Source organism: Pongo abelii, chromosome 1 (genome assembly GCF_028885655.2).
Source record: "Pongo abelii isolate AG06213 chromosome 1, NHGRI_mPonAbe1-v2.0_pri, whole genome shotgun sequence".
NCBI classification, from domain to species: Eukaryota; Metazoa; Chordata; class Mammalia; order Primates; family Hominidae; genus Pongo; species Pongo abelii.
Window position 1 is genome coordinate 92,224,837 of NC_071985.2, and position 20,320 is coordinate 92,245,156.

At 38.2% G+C, this 20,320-nt stretch overlaps 1 pseudogene; it reads left to right on the top strand.

The window, feature by feature from the left end:
- Positions 1–4,603: 4,603 nt before the first annotated feature.
- LOC129057809 (uncharacterized) lies at positions 4,604–13,065 on the top strand (annotated as a pseudogene).
- Positions 13,066–20,320: the final 7,255 nt, after the last annotated feature.

The window sequence follows — 20,320 nt, forward strand, 5'->3', positions numbered from 1 at the left end:
ACGAAATGAAGGCAGAAATAAAGATGTTCTTTGAAACCAACGAGAACAAAGACACAACATACCATAATATCTGGGACACATTTAAAGCAGTGTGTAGAGGGAAATTTATAGCACTAAATGCCCACAAGAGAAAGCAGGAAAGATCTAAAATTGACACCCTAACATCACAATTAAAAGAACTAGAGAAGCAAGAGCAAACACATTCAAAAGCTAGCAGAAGGCAAGAAATGACTAAGATCAGAACAGAACTGAAGGAAACAGAGACACAAAAACCCTTCAAAAAATGAATGAATCCAGGAGCTGGTTTTTTGAAAAGATCAACAAAATTGATAGACTGCTAGCAAGACTAATAAAGAAGAAAAGAGAGAAGAATCAAAGAGACGCAATAAAAAATGATGAAGGGGATATCACCACCAATCCCACAGAAATACAAACTACCATCAGAGAATACTACAAACACCTCTATGCAAATAAACTAGAAAATCTAGAAGAAATGGATAAATTCTTGGACACATACACCCTCCCAAGGCTAAACCAGGAAGAAGTTGAATCTCTGAATACAACAATAACAGGCTCTGAAATTGAGGCAATAATTAATAGCTTACCAACCAAAAAAAAGTCCAGGACCAGATGGATTCACAGCCGAATTCTACCAGAGGTACAAAGAGAAGCTGGTACCATTCCATCTGAAATTATTCCAATCAATAGAAAAAGAGGGAATCCTCCCTAACTCATTTTATGAGGCCAGCATCATCCAGATACCAAAGCCTGACACAGAAACAACAACAAAAAGATAATTTTAGACCAATATCTCTGATGAACATCAGTGCAAAAATTCTCAATAAAATACCGGCAAACCGAATCCAGCAGCACATCAAAAAGCTTATCAACCATGATCAAGTGGATCCCTGGGATGCAAGCCTCATTCAACATATGCAAATCAATAAATGTAATCCAGCATATAAACAGAACCAATGACAAAAACCACATGATTATCTCAATAGATGCAGAAAAGGCCTTTGACAAAATTCAACAGCCCTTCATGCTAAAAACTCTCAATAAATTAGGTATTGATGGGACGTACCTCAAAATAATCAGAGCTATTTATGATAAACCCACAGCCAATATCATACTGAATGGGCAAAAACTGGAAGCATTCCCTTTGAAAACTGGCACAAGACAGGGATGCCCTCTCTCACCACTCTTATTCAACATAGTGTTGGAAGTTCTGGCCAGCGCAACCAGTCAGGAGAAGGAAATAAAGGGCATTCAATTAGGAAAAGAGGAAGTCAAATTGTCCCTGTTTGCAGATGACATGACTGTATATTTAGAAAACCCCATTGTCTCAGCCCAAAATCTGCTTAAGCTGATAAGCAACTTCAGCAAAGTCTCAGGATACAAAATCAATGTGAAAAATCACAAGCATTCCTATACACCAATAACACAGAAACAGAGAGCCAAATCATGAGTGAACTCCCATTCACAATTGCTTCAAAGATAATAAAATACCTAGGAATCCAACTTACAAGGGATGTGAAGGACCTCTTCAAGGAGAACTACAAACCACTGCTCAAGGAAATAAAAGAGGATACAAACAAATGCAAGAACATTCAATGCTCATAGCTAAGAAGAATCAATATCATGAAAATGGCCATACTGCCCAAGGTAATTTATAGATTCAATGCCATCCCCATCAAGCCACCAATGACTTTCTTCACAGAATTGGAAAAAACTACTTCAAAGTTCATATGGAACCAAAAAAGAGTCCGCATTGCCAAGTCAATCGTAAGCCAAAAGAACAAAGCTGGAGGCATCACGCTACCTGACTTTGAACTATACTACAAGGCTATAGTAACCAAAACAGCATGGTACTGGTACCAAAACAGAGATATAGACCAACGGAACAGAACAGAGCCCTCAGAAATAATGCCACATATCTACAACTATCTCATCTTTGACAAACCTGAAAAAAACAAGAAATGGGGAAAGGATTCCCTATTTCATAAATGGTGCTGGGAAAACTGGCTGGCCCTATGTAGAAAGCTGAAACTGGATCCCTTCCTTACACCTTATACAAAAATTAATTCAAGATGGATTAAAGACTTAAACGTTAGACCTAAAACCATAAAAACCCTAGAAGGAAACCTAGGCAATACCATTCAGGACATAGGCATGGGCAAGGACTTCATGTCTAAAACACCAAAAGCAACGGCAACAAAAGCCAAAATTGACAAATGGGATCTAATTAAACTAAAGAGCTTCTGCACAGCAAAAGAAACCACCATCAGAGTGAACAGGCAACCTACAGAATGGGGAAAATTTTTGCAATCCACTCATCTGACAAAGGGCTAATATCCAGAATCTACAAAGAACTCAAGCAAATTTACAAGAAAAAAACAAACAACCCCATCAACAAGTGGGCGAAGGATATGAACAGACACTTCTCAAAAGAAGATATTTATGCAGCCAAAAGACACATGAAAAAATGTTCATCATCACTGGCCACCAGAGAAATGCAAATCAAAACCACAATGAGATACCATCTCACACCAGTTAGGATGGCGATCATTAAAAAGACAGGAAACAACAGGTGCTAGAGAGGATGTAGAGAAATAGGAACACTTTTACACTGTTGGTGGGACTGTAAACTAGTTCAACCCTTGTGGAAGTCAGTATGGCGATTCCTCAGGGATCTAGAACTAGAAATACCATTTGACCCAGCCATCCCATTTCTATGTATATACCCAAAGGACTATAAATCATACTGCTATAAAGACACATGCACACGTATGTTTACTGTGGCATTATTCACAATAGCAAAGACTTGGAACCAACCCAAATGTCCAACAATGATAGACTGGATTAAGAAAATGTGGCACATATACACCATGGAATACTATGCAGCCATAAAAATTGATGAGTTCATGTCCTTTGTAGGGACATGGATGAAATTAGAAATCATCATTCTCAGTAAACTATGGCAAGAACAAAAAACCAAACACCGCATATTCTCACTCATAGGTGGGAATTGAACAATGAGAACACATGGACACAGGAAGGGGAACATCACACTCTGGGGACTGTTGTGGGGTGGGGGGAGGGGGGAGGGATAGCATTGGGAGATATACCTATTGCTGGATGACGAGTTAGTGGGTGCAGCACACCAGCATGGCACATGTATACATATGTAACTAACCTGCACATTGTGCACATGTACCCTAAAACTTAAAGTATAATAATAATAAATAAAATAAAATAAATAAATAAAAAGAAAATGTGGCACATATACACCATGGAATACTATGCAGCCATAAAAAAGGATGAGTTCATGTCCTTCGTAGGGACATGGATGAAGGTGGAAACAATCATTCTCAGCAAACTATTGCAAGGATGAAAAACCAAACACCGCATGTTCTCACTCATAGGTGTGAGTTGAACAATGAGAACACATGGACACAGGTAGGGGGACATCACACACCAGGGCCTGTTCTGGGGTGTGGGGAGCGGGAGGTATAGCATTAGGAGATATAGCTACTGTAAATGGTGAGTTAATGGGTGCAGCACACCAACATGGCACATGTATACATATGTAGCAAACCTGCGTGTTGTGCACATGTACCCTAGAACTTAAAGTACAATAATAAAAAATAAATAAATAAATAAAAATTAAAATTAAAAAAATGTGGAAATAATTTGGGAACCAGGATGATGTTATCTTGCTCTATATTTGTTTAAGGGCATTGGATCAAAATTGCCTTATTAATTTCCAAGATTAAGATAATTTGGAACTGTGTTGTAGTCCCTGCACAGGTTATTCTCCTTCTGTTTTATACTCACTCCTGGAATTAACCACTTAAGTTCCCAATTTAAACTGTGGGCTTCAATTTTATCTTTGAAGATTTACAAGTCTGTTAAAAGCTTAGCTTCTCAGTCTCATTAGCGCCTCTCATGGAATCAGTAGATGCCTCTGGGGAGAAAAGCAGCCCCAAATACAGGGTTCATCACTATGAGTTTCTCTCTTCTCCCAGATATTAACCCAATAGTCCATCTCCCCTTTGTTGGTTCTTTGATGCCTTGAGGCAGATTTTATTTTATATTTTATTGGTTTTTTCTAGACATCCTTGATAAGAGAGTTGGTCCAAATTACGTAGTATAACATTTCTAGAAACAGAAGTCCTTCTGTTTCCCATCATTCTGAGCAAACTATCGCAAGGACAGAAAACCAAACACCGCATATTCTCACTCATAGGTGGGAATTGAACAATGAGAACACTTGGACACAGGGCGGGGAACATCACACACCAGGGCCTGTTGGGGGGTGGGGGGATTGGGGAGGGATAGCATTAAGAGAAATACCTAATGTAAATAATGAGTTAATGGGTGCAGCAAACCAACACGGCACGTGTATACACACGTAACAAACCTGCATGTTGTGCACATGTACCCTAGAACTTAAAGTATAATTAAAAAAAAAAGTCCTTCTGTTTCCTTTTTTGTTGTTTATTAATAGAATTTACCATCGTTATATGTGTGAAGCCACAATTTGTGTCTCAAAAATCTAAGCAATAACAGGTATAGGCAAATTGAGCCTATGTAGTGGGAGATGATTCCTGGGCCTCTGTACAAGCTACATAAAGTCAAGGTGAGTTCTTTCCTGGGACTCCTTCTTGACCCTGAAACCAGTTTAAAATGATATAGGAGACAAACCAAATTTGAGGTACCTCATCTAGACTGCCGACCTTTCAGTCTGGACTGAAAATCAAGGCAAAAACTGGCAATAATTATTTTGCTGCCTGGTGTTTTAGAAGAACTGATGTCAGCTGGGCACGGTGGCTCACCCCTGTAATCCCAGCACTTTGGGAGGCTGAGGAGGGAGGATCACGAGGTAAGGATATCAAGACCATCGTGGTCAACATGATGAAACCCCGTCTCTACAAAATGCAAAAAATTAGCCAGGCGTGATGGTGCGTACCTTTGGTCCCAGCTACTCAGGAGGCTGAGGCAGAGTAATTGGTTGAACCCGGGAGGCGGAGATTGCAGTGAGCCGAGATCGCACCACTGCACTCCAGCCTGGGCAACAGAGCGAGACTCCGTCAAAAAAAAAAAAGAGGAAGAAGAAGAACCGATATCCAAGAGGTCTCTGGTTCCATTAATAGAATTTTTGCTTTAGTCATCATGCTGAGGCAGCCTAGTTAAGGTTACTGCTTGTACAATCCCATGCATATTTCCTAAGATTTGCTCTGGCCTTGGCCTGTGTTTATAATATTGACACCATTTGTGAGGCATTATTTAAGGTCCAGCAAGTAAATCCGCACTTGCATAAGGATATACCCTTGCTCTAGTGGGTGCTGTGGTCAGCCAGCAATACACCCTCTTCAGGACTAATATGCTTATTCCCAGCTTCAGGGAGTGTTGGCTGCTGACCACTCACAGATGTGTCCCTCTAAAAATTGCCTTATGTAGAAGGGAGCCACTTTGCCTAAGTGGGCATTCTTTCCCTAGGGAAAGCCCACATCAAATGTAGAAGTACAAAGGTATGAGCCCATTACTTCATTTTAGAAAACCTCTGAAGGGCCATCTTAGCTCCAGAACTCTCTATGAGTTTGTTAGATCCTCTCTTACAACTGCATCACAGTTCCATGTCTCTGCTCAGTCCTGCTTTGCTCTCTCTTTTGGTAGTGCTGTTTCATAGAACACTCCCCAGTAAGCGTTCTGCAGGCCGAGGCTCATCTGAGTGTTTCCTCAGCAACTGACCTGAGACACTCATCTACATAGAGCCACTTAACACTCATCTTAAGCAAACCCATCTTAAACAGCCACAACTTACCACAATAAAAACCTCAAATGGCCACTAGAAACAAAGCCCTACAACTGCCTATTCAGACCACAGCGGTAAGGAGGCAGTCGCACAGCATATAAAAGCCAGTCATGTTCAACAACATAGGCCACTGCACACCAACAAGGTCAAAGACTCAGAAAACAGGCCACAGCCTGTTTTCTAAAACCAAAGGCCACTTACGTTGGCTCCACCAAAAGATTCTTCCCAAATTATTTTATTCTCCATTTCCATAATACTTTATTCCCTATAGTCATCTTCTAACAAAGGTCCTAGTAGCTTTGTTTACGCTCTCCTGAATTGAACTTTTTCTATTAAACTGTAGATATCAACCTTTCATCATACTCAAAATTAGAAAAATGTGTGCTAAAAATTTATACCAACTTTTACTATAACTTTCTTTTCAATAATCAGCATCCTTTTATTTGCTGATGTTGTTACAGAAACCAACTACATTAGCCACAAAAAAAAAAGTGTTTTCCTGAGTTGAAGAGCAAGGCAATTACTCTCCAAAATGTTAAGTAAAAGAGTGTAAAACATCAGTATTAAAATGTTAAATTTTACATTTTCTTTACGACTTTGATTTTCTGAACAATTTTGTTGAACAAAATGAGATAAAAGATTACATGTTTATCTTCAGGAATGTAAAGGTCTAATTATTCAAACAGTTTTTATGATAAAACTAAACTCTAAAGGCGTCTGCAGAGTTGGCATTTTTTTCTCCCTTCCTCTCTTTAAATCAGAAGTCTAACAAGGATTAGAAAAGACAAAACTCTATTCAGTGTTTCTGACAAAGTAGAAAAGGTGAAAACGTAAAAAATAGAAACTCCTTGGCTTTTGTTGTAAGTTACAGCTCTTTACTAGATTCAATATAGATGAAGTTTCTTTCTCTACTTGGGATTTACCTAAGTGAAATGGCTTATGAAATATTTCACTCTATCATTTTTCCCAGAAGTTCCCTCTGATTTCTAACAAGTTTGTTTTCATATAAATTTTGGAACGGCTAGTTGCGTTTTCTCCCTTGCTTTAGAAAATATAAAGACAAAAGTGAAAGTGAACTTACATACAAATAACTTGGGTGCTATTATCAAAATTTTATTTTGTCTTAGCAAAAATTAAGTAACCCACATAGGTCATCACAATGAGAAAAGTAAAGAGCCTCAAATAAGCATTTCATAGACCAATGCTATTGATGATTAGTTGATACTCAACTGACATCCTGAATTAGTTAAGTTTGATTGTGAGTGACAGAAAATTCAAACTGACAGTATCTTTTAAAAGATGTAGCCAGGCACAGTAGCTCATGCCTGTAATCCCAGCACTTTGGGAGGCCGAAGTGGGTGGATCACTTGAGCTCAGGAGTTCGAGACCAGCCTGGCCAATATGAGGAAACCCCATCTCCACTAAAAATACAAAAACTAGTTGGGCATGGTGGCGCGTGCCTGTAGTCCCAGCTACTCAGGAGGCTGAGGCAGGAGACTTGCTTGAACCCGGGAGGCGGAGGTTGCAGTGAGCCGAGATCGTGCTATTGCACTCCAGCCTGGGCTACAGAGCAAGACTCCATCTCAAAATAAATAAATAAATAAAAATGCAACCACATTTCTCTCTCTCTCTCTCATAAAAAGACAGGAGTAGGCAATGCAGGGTTGATGTGGCATTCCATGGTATCAGGAACTCAGTTCCCAGTTTCCTTTTTTTGGGGGAGAGAGTTTTTATTTTTTTGTTTTGTTTTGGTCTTTACCAGAGTTAGTCCTCATTCCAGTGGTCATCCCATACTCTGAGGTGACTGCCAGAGTTCTTTCCATCAAATCCACCTTTCATCCAGCCAATAAGAGGAAGGGAAGAAGTGAGCACATCCACTTCCCATGATTTCAGAGCTGCTTTCTGCAGAAGTTATACATCACATTTGTCAGGTTGTAATCACATGACCGCAATCAGCTCAAAGGTGCCAAGAAACATAGCTTTTATTCTGCCCAGCTAATAATCGGCAGGTTTCAGTTATTCTAAAGGAAGTGACAAAAATATCCTGGGAGACAACCAGTGTTCTCTACCATACAACCCATTTGGCAAGCCATTTATTTATTTAGCTATGTAGGTGTATAGTTAATAACCAGTTTTACTTGAATAGGCAATCTGGAAATAGCTCAAGGACCCATGGCTGCTTTTCTTACTTCATACTCATAGTATTCTTTTTTCTCACTTTATACTCATATTAAGATTCATATCTGTTTCAAATAGTTTCCTGTCTAAAGCCATATCTGGCATTCTCTATGAAGTAGAGTTGGTTGTGCATTGGGATGAAGGGGATTGTAGTTATGTCAACTAGTGCCTTTGAATTTGGGGAAAAAAATTATATTACAAGAAGAATCTTGGTGCTCTCTATGGGTGCTATCAGCCTTCTGGGAGCAAGCCTAAGATTCAAGCAGAAGTCCTTGAGTAGATTTGCAGAAGCCACAAGAAATTTCCAATTCCAATTCCACTCATAAGTCAACCTATTGTTAAAGTTACTGTTCTGTATTTAACAGATGATAGAAAATAGTTTTACATCTGGTATATGTTAGAATGCATAATCTAAATGTTGTTGCTGCTGCTTCAAAAATAATTTAAATCCGTTCAATATAAACAGTATCTTTGAAAGATGTAGAATCTATTCATTTCTACAGATAACAAAATCTACCCTTGGGTTTGCTAGAACATCAGAAAGCTGAATGTCTGGACTAGATCCTGTTATGCTGTGTAGAATTACTTTTCCCAGTCTTTGTCATAGGCTGACATAATGATCTTACTTTAAGAGACTTAATCACAAAAAGACCTATGGACCTCATAAAATTTACTGAAAGGACTTCCCTGAGAACATTGTTCACTGCGTTAAGTAGTTTCTCCTCTGATGGAAGAAATGTCCTTGTGGCCTCAGGACCAGGAATAGCTGTAATTCTCCTAAACAGCCCATTGTCTATCTTCTAGACACTGTGAGTATGTAACTGATCCTGTCTTAATCATCATGGACCTCTAACAATGTGTGACCCACATCTAACCAGAGTATAGGGTATCGTGGCACGTCTTTAAAAATTTACGCTGTTCTTGGCTTCATCTTATTTTATTGGCCATATATTTCCCTGGATTCTATTCCTGGATTGTTATCAATATATTTTTAATATTTTAGAGCCAAAAAGTTATTATGAATTTAAGGATAGGTTTCTGAGCTGCTGCATGATTTGGGGGGAGCCATAAGACAAAATTTTTAATAACAAGCATATGCAGAAATGGCATTTTAATCTCTACTGTCATCTACTGGTAGAATACAAAAACTTGTTTTTTGTTTGTTTTCCATTAGTTCTTGGGATGCAGGTGGTTTTTTGTTACATGGATAAGTTATTTAGTGGTGATTTCTGAGATTTTAGTGCACCTGTCACCCAGCAGTGTACACGGTATCCAATATGTAGTCTTTTATCCCTCACCCCCTCCCAATCTCCCCCCTGCTAAGTATCCAAAGTCCATTATATCACTCTTATGCCTTTGTGTCCTCATAGCTTAGCTCCCACTTATAAGTGAGACATACAATATTTGATTTTTCATTCCTGAATCACTTCACTTAGAAAAATGGCCTCCAGCTCCATCCAAGTTGCTGCAAAAGACATTATTTTGTTCTGTTTTATGGCTTAGTAGTATTCCATGGTAAATATATACCACATTTTCTTTATCCACTCATTGGTCAATGGGCACTTAGATTGGTTCCATATCTTTGCAATTGTGAATTGTGCTGCTATAAACATGCATGTGCATGTGTCTTTTTCATATAATGATCTCGTTTCCTTTGGGTAGATACCCAGTAGTGGGATTGCTGGATCGAATGGTAGTTCTACTTTGAGTTCTTTAAGGAATCTCCATACTGTTTTCCATAGTGGTTGTACTAATTTACATCCCCAACCACAGTGTATAAGTGTTCCCTTCTTACCACATCCGTGCCAACATCTTTTGTTTTTTTTACTTTTTAATTATGGCCATCCTTGTAGGAGTAAGGTGGTAGCTCCTTGTAGTTTTAATTTTCATTTCCCTGATGATTAGTGATGTTCAGCATTTTTTTAATGTTTGTTAGCTGTTGGTATATCTTCTTTTGAGAATTGTCTATTTACTTTCTTTGCCCACTTTTTGGTGGAATTTTTGTCATTTTCTTGCTGATTTATTTGTGTTCCATGTAGATTCTGGATACTAGTCCTGTGTCAGATGCATAGTCTATGAGTATTTTCTCCCACTCAGTGGGTTGTCTGTTTACCCCACTGATTATTTCTTTTGCTGTGCAGAAGCTTTTTAGTTTAATTAGGTCCCATATATTTATTTTTGTTATTGTTGCATTTGCTTTTGAGGCCTTAGTCATGAATTAATTGCCTGAGCCAATGTGCAGAAGAGTTTTTCTGATGTTATCTTATGGAGTTTTCATGGTTTGGGGTATTATATTTAAGTCCTTGATCCATCTTCAGTTGATTTTTGCATAAGGTAAGAGATGGGAATCCAGTTCCATTCTTATACATGTGGCTTGTCAGTTATCCAAGCATCTTTTCTTCAATAGGGTGTCATTTCTCCTACTTTATGTTTCTGTATGCTTTGAAAAAGATCAGTTGGTTGTTAAATATATGGCTTTATTTCTGGGTTTTCTATGCTTTCCATTGGTCTACGTGTCTATTTTTATGCCAGTACGATGCTGTTTTGGTAAATATAGCCTCGTAGTGTAATTTAAAGTTAAATGAAGTGATGCGTCCAGATTTGTTCTTTTGCACAGTATTGTTTTGGCTATGTGGGCTCTTTTTTGGATCCATATGGATTTTAGGATTCTTTTTTCTAGTTCTGTGAAAAATTATAAAGATATTTTGATGGGAATTGCATTGAATCTGTAGATTGCTTTGGGCAGCAAGATCATTTTCACAATATTAATTCTACCCATCCCCAAGCATGGGATGTGTTACCATTTGTTTGTGTCATCTATGATTTCTTTCAGCAGTGTTTTGTAGTTTTTCTTGTAGAGATCTTTCAAGATCCTTTATTAAGCATATTCCTAAGTATTTTATTTTATTTTTTGCAGCTGTTGTGAAAGGGATTGAGTTTTTTTATTTGATTCTCAGCTTGGTCACTGTTGGTGTGTAGCAGTGCTACTGATTTGTGTACATTGGTTTTGTATCCTGAGACTTTACTGAATTTGTTTGTCAGATCTAGGAGTTTTTGGATGCGTATTTAGGTTTTTCTAAGTATGTGATCAACCCGTGGGTGAACAGTGACAGTTTGATCTCTTTTCCAATTTGGATGTCCTTTATTTGTTTCTCTTGTCTGATTGCTCTGGCTAGGACTTTGAGTACTATATTGAATAGAAGTGGTGAAAGTGGGCATCCTTGTCTTGTTCCACTTATCAAGGGGAATGCTTTCAAATTTTCCCCATTCAGTATGATGTTGGCGGTGGGTTTGCCTTATATGGCTCTTATTACTTTGAGGTAAGTTCTTTCTATGCCTATTTTTTGGAGGGTTTTATCATAAAGGAATGCTGGATTTTATCAAACGCTCTTTCTGCATCTATTGAGATGATCACATGTTTGTTTTTAATTCTGTTTACGTGATGTATCATATTTATTGGCTTGCATATGTTAAACCATCCCTGCATCCCTGATACAAAACCCAGTTGACCATGATGTATTAACTTTTTGATATGCTGTTGGATTCAGATAGCTAGTATTTTGTTGAGAATTTCTGCACCTACGTTCATTAGGGATATTGGTCTGCAGTTTTCTTTTTATCATTATTATTATTGTCTTTTCCTGGTTTGGGTATCAGGGTGAAAAACCCTGACATTTTCAACCCGAGTTTTAATGTTGCAGATATTTTGATTCTGTACTTAGACACAGAAGTATTTTACACAATATCATGCATTTTTATTATTTTTCCCTGGGAAGTTACCCATGGTGCAACCCTTTTATCCCAATTCAGTCTCTTCATTCTATGCATCATAATTTTCCAATTTTTGATTTGTTGTATTGTGTTCTGTCTTCTCTGGAATCTTAAGTGTAGATTGTTGAGTTCATTCTCTTCTATTCATGGCTCGTGGATATCATTTGGCCTGAGCGGGCTTCCTCTGTAAATTATTTTATTTGCTTATTATCCCCACTTTCTTCTTTTCCCCACATTTTAATGTATTAATGTGTCATCCTTCTGTGCCTATGTGTTCTTATAACACATGGTGTCGGGGTCTCAGCAGCTCAGGCGGGAGGAGCGGCAGTGGCCAGGCAGCCTAGCTTCACCAAGGCTCTCACGGGCAGCGGCCGCAGGCACCTGGCACACGCGCTCTGCACCACCGGGATGAAGGATCTGTGAAGGAAGAGCCCAAGAGGAGATCAGTGCCGTTGTCAGCTAAACCTTCTCCTGCAAAAGTGGAAATGAAGCCGGAAAAGGCAGCAGGAGGTCAGGCGTGGTGGTTCAGGCCTATAATCCCAGCACTTTGGGAGGCCGAGGTGGGCAGATCACCTGAGGTCAGGAGTTTGAGACCAACCTGGCCAACATGGTGAAACCCCGTCCCTACTAAAAATACAAAAATTAGCCAGGTGTGGTGGCGGGCGCCTGTAATCCCAGCTACTCCAGAGGTGAAGGCAGAAGAATCGCTTGAACCCGGGAGGCGGAGGTTGCCGTGAGCCGAGATCGCACCACTGCACTCCAGCCTAGGTGACAGAGCGAGACGCGAGACTCAATCAAAAAAAAAAAAAAAAAGAAAGAAAGAAAAGGACAAATCTTCAGACAAAAAATTGCAAACAAAAGGGGAAAAAGGAGCAAAGGGAAAACAGGCCGACGTGGGTAATCAAGAAACTAAAGATTTACTTCAGAAAAAGGAAAAACTAAAATCGAGGAGAGTCCAGCCTCTGAAGCTGCAGAGAAAGAAGCCAAGTCTGATTAGTATTACATTCCATGTCTTATCGGTCTTCCCTGTCTCCCTTCTTGTACAACCTGGAGGAATATTTTTATCAACTATTTTGTAAACAAAATTTTTCAGTAGCTCTAGAAATATTTTTAAGAAAGAGTGAATCCCATCTCACCTCATTTTTTAAGTGTAAGTGCTTTTTTTTTAAATAAACCATTCTCTGGTTGTTTATTTTTTGGTACCAGAAAATGGTATGGAATATCGAATTATGGGAGGCTTTGTCTTGGGTGTCAGCTTAACATTCCATGGATGGGGGGTTAGCTTTTATATCCTATAATACAAAGCATACTAAATGGCAATATGGAGTCACAGTCCTGCCTTTAATGTCTTGAACATTTTAAATTACTTCTAGTCCCATGTTGTTTCTCAGTAGAATTGTTTCCTAAAGGAAACCACTCCTTGATCATGGCTCTCCCTGTCAGAATTGTGTGCACTCTGTAACATCTTTGGTCGTGGTAGTCCTGTTTTTCTAATAACTTTGTTACCATGCTGTGAAATACTAAAAATTTGAGTGTGTAGTGTATATGCTATTCAATTGTGAATTGGTGGGATGTCTGTAACAGCTTATCAACATGTGAAGATACTGGTACTTGGTAACCTCTTAAGGAAAATTTGCCTCCAAATTTTAAGCTGGAAAGTCACTGGAACAACTTTAAAAAATAATTACAATACATGGCTTTTTAGATTTTCAGTACATATGTTAAGAATTGAAATATCTGTGTACTGACCCTCAACACAACCAATAAAATCTCAATTATAGAAGAAAAAAGGTGGTATTATTTGATGTGTACAACTCTAATTGCAACACAGGTATTGTACTGTATGCTTCGTGTATTGATGCATTGCATTCAGCACTTTCTTGAAGACCTTCGCAACAGTCTGGTCTGTTGTTTCTGCACATGTATACGTAATCAACAAACATCTCCAAATTCATATATGGGTGTATATCTCATATATGTTATATATACCCATTTTATTGTTAAAATTCCAAATAGTTTTCTCAATTGTCTACACATTAATTTTTCTCAGTGTGTAGTTTGTTGAACAGAAATTCTTAATTTTACAAAGTAAAATTCAACTTTTTTTTTTTTTTTTTTTTTTTTTTTTTTGATACAGAGTCTCACTTCTGTCACCCAGGCTGGAGTGCAGTGGTGCAATCTTGGCTCACCACAACCTCCGTCTCCTGGGTTCAAGCTATTCTTCTGCCTCAGCCTCCTGAGTAGCTGGGATTACTGTAATCCCACCCCCAGCTAATTTTTGTATTTTTGGTAGAGACAGGATTTTGCCATGTTGTCCAGCCTGGATTGGAACTCTTGACCTCAGGTGATCCAGTCACCTTGGCCTCCCAAAGTGCTGGGATTATAGGCATGAGCCACTGCACCCAGCCCCAGTCCAAACTTTAAATGGCTGCTGTCCTCTGCCAATTTTTGGAAGCTTGACAAAGATAGCTTAGGAATTTTAGATAAATAGAGCAAATGATAAGTCTTTGGAAATGCATAGGAAACAAAATGACTATTCATAGAACCAAATACAAGCCTCACAGTAGAAACTAAAAAACATCAGTTGTTTTATATATATGTAAATATAAGTAAAACCCAAAGGAGAACAAACAGCAAATAAATGAAAATTAAAAGCAAAACCAACAGGAAAATGACTCCCAAATTTTCTCTTACTCAGTTTACCTTGGAGTCTACAGTGTTATCCAGAGCCTAAAAAACGTGATAGATATTCTGTTTCTGATATACTAATTAATGTGTTTAAGTCCATCAGTACCACTCTACATTTTGTGCAATTAAGAAATTCACTTTAGGCATGTGACCAATAAGTACCTTAGTGCTAGTACTTTCTATGTAGAATAGCAAATACAGTGTGAAACCAAGCAATGCAAGCATTTATGTAAAATTTGACTCCACGTTAAATCTGGCTTCATGCTTAACTATATTTAAAAAGAATTATCAAACTGCCAATGTATTTCTTTATAATAATTATTATTGTACCTTCAGCAAGACTAAGAGCTTTAATGGTGAACAATGTTAATTAGTCAAATGTCTCCAATTTTCTATCAGTTTTTAAAGGATATTTACTATATAAACTTTTCAACTTTTTATTTTCTCTGTATGTACATGAAGATGAACACACAGAGAAATGGAAAGAAAACAACATATGACTTCAACAAGGCATCTGTGTCATGCTTGAACTTTCTGTTTTGTCCTAAATTTTTTTTAAAAAATTCGTTTATTTTTAGGAAAAAAAAAAAAGCTGTCAGATTGTTTTCTCAGGGGACACACATACACTGTTGGTGGGAGTGTAAATTAGTTCAACCATTGTGGAAAGAAGTATGGTGATTCCTCCAACAGCTAAAAACAGAAATACCCATTCAACCCAGCATTCCATTACTAGGTATATACCCAGAGAAATATAAATCATTCTACCATAAAGACACATGCACACAAATGTTCACTGAAGCACTATTCACAATAGCAAACATGGATTCAACCTAAATGCCCATCAACGACAGATTAGATAAAGGAAATGTAGAACATACGCACCATGTAATACTATGCAGCCACAAAAAAGAATGAGATCATATCTTTTGTGGGAACATGGAAGGAGCTGGAGGCCATTATCTTTAGCAAACTGATGCAAGAACAGAAAACAAAATACCACATATTCTCACTTTTAAGTGGGAGCTAAATGATTAGAATTCATGAACACAAAGAAGAAAACAACATGCACTGGGGCCTCCTTGAGGATGGAGGATGAGAGGAGGGAGAGGAGCAGAAAAAAATAACCATTGGCTACTAAGCTTAGTACATGGGCGATGACATAATCTGTACAACAAACTTCCACAACACGAGTTTACTATATAAAAAACCTGCACATGTACCCCAAACCTAAAATAAAAGTTTAAAAAAAAAAGATTCTTGTACAAAATTATCCTCTTTTCTTTTTAACCTTTCTTGCCAAAAATACATCTTTATATCCTTAACTTTCTTCACATCTCTCTCTCCTACTTACTGGTTCCTTTCTACCTTATTTCATAAATAAGTTTTTCCAAGTCCATAATTGGAATCAAACTTTAGAAAACATTTGAATTAGACAAAATTATTCTATTTCTCAATAAGAAAACACCCTCTTTGGCAGGTTTTATATACCAAATTATATATTAACTACAATTCTTATTCTTAGTAACCTTAAATTTAGTGAAATCTAGGAAGCGAGAAATCTTTAACTGTCTATCAAATATTTGCATTTTATAGATGAAAACATTCCACAATTTATAAAAACATGTTTCTCCATATCATAACCCTTTCTTAACTGGAAATTACCCAGACATCCAAGAAGCATCAAAAATAATTTTAAGATTTTAAATTACACAAAAAGCTCACCTACAAGCATGTATCCCATTTACATGTATTCAATTCTTTCATCTTTTTGAACAATTTATGAGTCGGGCGCAGTGGCTCAAGCCTGTAATCCCAGCACTTTGGGAGGCCGAGGCAGGCGGATCACAAGGTCAGGAGATCAAGACCATCCTGACTAACACGGTGAAACCCCATCTACTAAAAATACAAAAAAATTAGCCGGGCCTGGTGGCGGGCGCCTGTAGTCCCAGCTACTCGGGAGGCTGAGGCAGGAAAATGGCGTGAACCCGGGAGACAGAGCTTGCAGTGAGCCGAGATCACGCCACTGGACTCCAACCTGGGCGACAGAGCGAGACTCCGTCTCAAAAAAGAAAAAAAAAAACAATTTATATAAGTGGCTTCTGAAAACTGAGATATAGACAAAGGTAGTCATCATTTCAGGTTATTGCTCTGTTGACCATTATTTGTAGCCTATGAATATTAGGTGCTCACCTAAGTAAACAACTTAAATACATAGGTATTTTTGCCAATAACTTAGAAGATTCAGCTGTTTTTATTAAACTAACAACATTTAATTAGTCTTATTTGCCAAAGAAGGCACACAAACAAAGATCATTTTGTTTTGGCTGGGTTTATACTTTTATAAACTTCTGTGCCAAACGCTGACACCTCAAAGTATCTAGCAAAGACAATTATAAAACCCAGAAGAAAATGTATTCTAACACTGTTAAAACATTCTTATTTTTATCTTACTAATGATTTTAAAGCCAGCTTTTTAAATAAACATTTACTTAAGTCACATAAAATTGAAAATTGCTTAGATTTATTTATTTAGTGTATAAGATGCTCTTTTATTTATAAGCCAATTTGGTAGACACGACATACAACATAATAAATGTACATACACATAAACACATCTAAACATGTATACACATACACACACAAAGATCCAATAGCTTTTACCTTGGAACTCTAGCCATGAGATAGCAATACCAACCCACTGGTTTAGGAACATGTTCACATGGCTCAGGTTTGTTTGCCCCAATATGTAATCCAATGAAAGCTTTGAACCAAAATTTGGGTAAAGCAGTTTCCATGGCCGGTTGATTATTAAAGGCTAAATTTCCCCAGGCTCCAAAGAACACTAGAGCCAAACAGCACTATAGAAGAACATCATGTACTAACCCGGCCCAACCCTGCTTAGAACAGCAGCCTAAAAGCTTAGATACACATAACACCATAACACCGTTCCACTGTCTCACTCAACAGCATGACCCATGGAGAAGCCAAACTTCTCCAGATTCCAAAGAACACTGAAACCAAACAGTGTTGCAAAATATTATCAATTTATCAAATTCTGATTTCCTGTGACTATATTAACACACACAAATAAAAAAGCAATCACTAAAACACTGTCCAATTGCTACAGCAACCAACGAGTTTCAATATCAATCAGTTGGGCTTGTTCAACCTGCAAATGGAAATTCCTTCAGAATTCCCCAAATTGAGAGAAGATCCCACTGTCTGGTACCCACAAAAGACATTCACCCATCCAGACTCAGATGACACATTTCAAAGGTTGCTCTTCCTAGGCAATCAGGAACACGGCTGGGGCTGGCAGAGGTAGGGCCAGAGAAAGAAAAACCAACACCCACCTGTAGCCAAAAAAGTGTTGGGCAGCTGCTTAGGAGGACTTTTGAGACTCTCCCTGCCCACAGCAGCCAAGTCACTAGCAATACATTCCTGGCCAGGGAACTAAACCTTGTCAAAAACAACTAAAACCTACCAAACTACTGCATCTGGACAACGAGATGCCAGACTCCTCACCCACCGTGCTTGCTTAAGCAACCACCTGCTTGCTGTTGACCAACTCTGCTTCCTTACCTCTCCCTAATTCCTATTTTGCCACACAGGGTTCTGTTTCTTCCCTGCCCTATAAATCCCTAATTTTAGTCAATCAAGGAAATGGATTTGAGATTGATTTCCTATCTCCTCGGCTGCAGCAGTCAATTAAAGCCCTCTTCCCTGGCAATACTCATTGCCTCAGTAACTGGTTTTTATGTGGCAAGCAGCAGGGTGTAGACCAAACTCCTGGCATTTTAATAACACTAGATTGCCTTTGCATTCCTACGAAAATCCTAAGAGTATATATTTTTGCCTCCATTTAACTGAAGAAAAGAAGGAAGATCAGGGAACCTTTCCAAAGTCACTCACTTAGCAGCAGATGCAGCACTTTTATTCCTGGTCAGAAATATGTGAAAAGTTCAGGAGAGTAATTAATTTAGGCGGCATAGTTAAAAACAGGACAATGTAAGAGTTTTAAAAGATAAGGACACATATAAGAAAAAAACTACAGGTCAGGTATTCCTAATGCGAAAATCTGAAATGCAAAATGCTCCAGAATTTAAAATATTTTGAGCACTGACACAATGCTGAAAGAAAATGCTCATTGGAGCATTTCAAGTTTCAGATTTCCAGATTAGGGATGCTCAGCTGGTGGGTGTATGGAAATGTTCTAAAGCCCCCCAAAAATCTGAAATCTGAAACACTTGTGATTCCAAGCATTTCAGATAAAGAATACTCAACCTGTGAAAGAAAAGAAATCAATTTTAAAGTATAGCCAATCCCAAGAAGGGAGAAAGAGGAAGATGGAAATAAAGAGGAATACTTCAACCAAGAGTAAAATCAGCTAAGTGTCCCCTAGGGTCCATGTACATCAGATAGGATGCTTTCAAGCACAAACAAGAGAAAACTCAACTTGACAGGCTGAAACAGTAAAGGAAATGTATCATCTAACATCACTGAGAAGTCCAGGGTTCATTCAGGCTTTGGATACAGTTTAATCTGGACTCTTCTGAGAGTCCGTTGCCTCTACCTTCTTGCCTGTGTGATTTCTCTGGTGCTGAAAAAAAATGACTTGAGCTGTTTCAAGCCTTATACCTCACACCATACCATCCAGGACAAGAGAGAGCATCTCTTTTCCCTATTGTCAAACATAAGAATCAGGCATCATGTAAACAGTGTCATTTTAGAACAGGTACATAGCCCTGAACCATCACTCTGAGCAAGGGTAAGTGGGATCTATATGATGATTGGCTTAAATCTCAGGTTACCTTCCATCCTTTAGCCTATCACACTGTAAAGAATGAGTTATCATGATTGCCTTAGGCTGGCCACTAGAGCTGAAGGTGGTATCAACCAACCAAAAGTCAGATGACTACTATGCAAATGTGGCAAGGTGGATTGAAACCCAAATGGGTTGGAACCAATCATGTCAAACACAGGTAGAAAGACTACAGCAGTACCATTCTTTGCTCTCCTCTATCCCGTATTTTTCTTTTCCCCTTCAACCATCACAACTTCATTTTCCAAAAATTTCCATGTATGCAGCCCCTGTCAAATGCACCTGGTCTGCGTGGATGTTTCCCTTGCCTTGGGCGCCTTTTCTCAGTATCCTAAACAAATTAGACCTAAGTCCCTTTCCCCAAGTTCAACTTAAATAAGTTACTGTACTAGAAAACTGAGAAATAAACAACAAGAAATGAAAATGGCAACCTGCAGAATCATAAAAAATATTTGTTTAATTAATTCATGAATCCTAAAGTAATTGAAGTCTAGCTATGGATATCTTGACAAATACTACCATCTGGGGTCAATAGTCAATCTTCATTATTTAAAAATGTTATATTTGCTAATTCGCCTACTTGTCAAATTTTATTTGTAACCCCTAGATATATATTCATAGCACTTTCACAATCATTCATGAATATGTGCAGAGAGGTACAAAATTTGAGTCCCCCAAAGAACATATTCCTAACTAAGGTCGAAAAAGGTGGTGCTCTGTCTTCATGCTCCAGCTCTCACACAGTAAACAAGTGTCCTTTTTGTAGTCTATATAGTGCCAACTTTTCCACATTTTTGTGTTTCTGGTTGGTGATTTCACAATCTTAAATGGTTCCCAAGCATAGTGCTTAAGTGCCGTCTCATTTTCCTAAGCATAAGAAGGCTGTGACATGCCTTACAGAGAAAAATGTGTGTGTTAGGTAAGCCTTGTTATAGTTTCAGGATTGTTGACTATGAATTCAATGTTAATAAATCAACAGTGCAGTACATGCAGGAAAAGGGGGAGGAAATTCACCCATCTGTAGGTGAGGCTGCTTAGGAAAG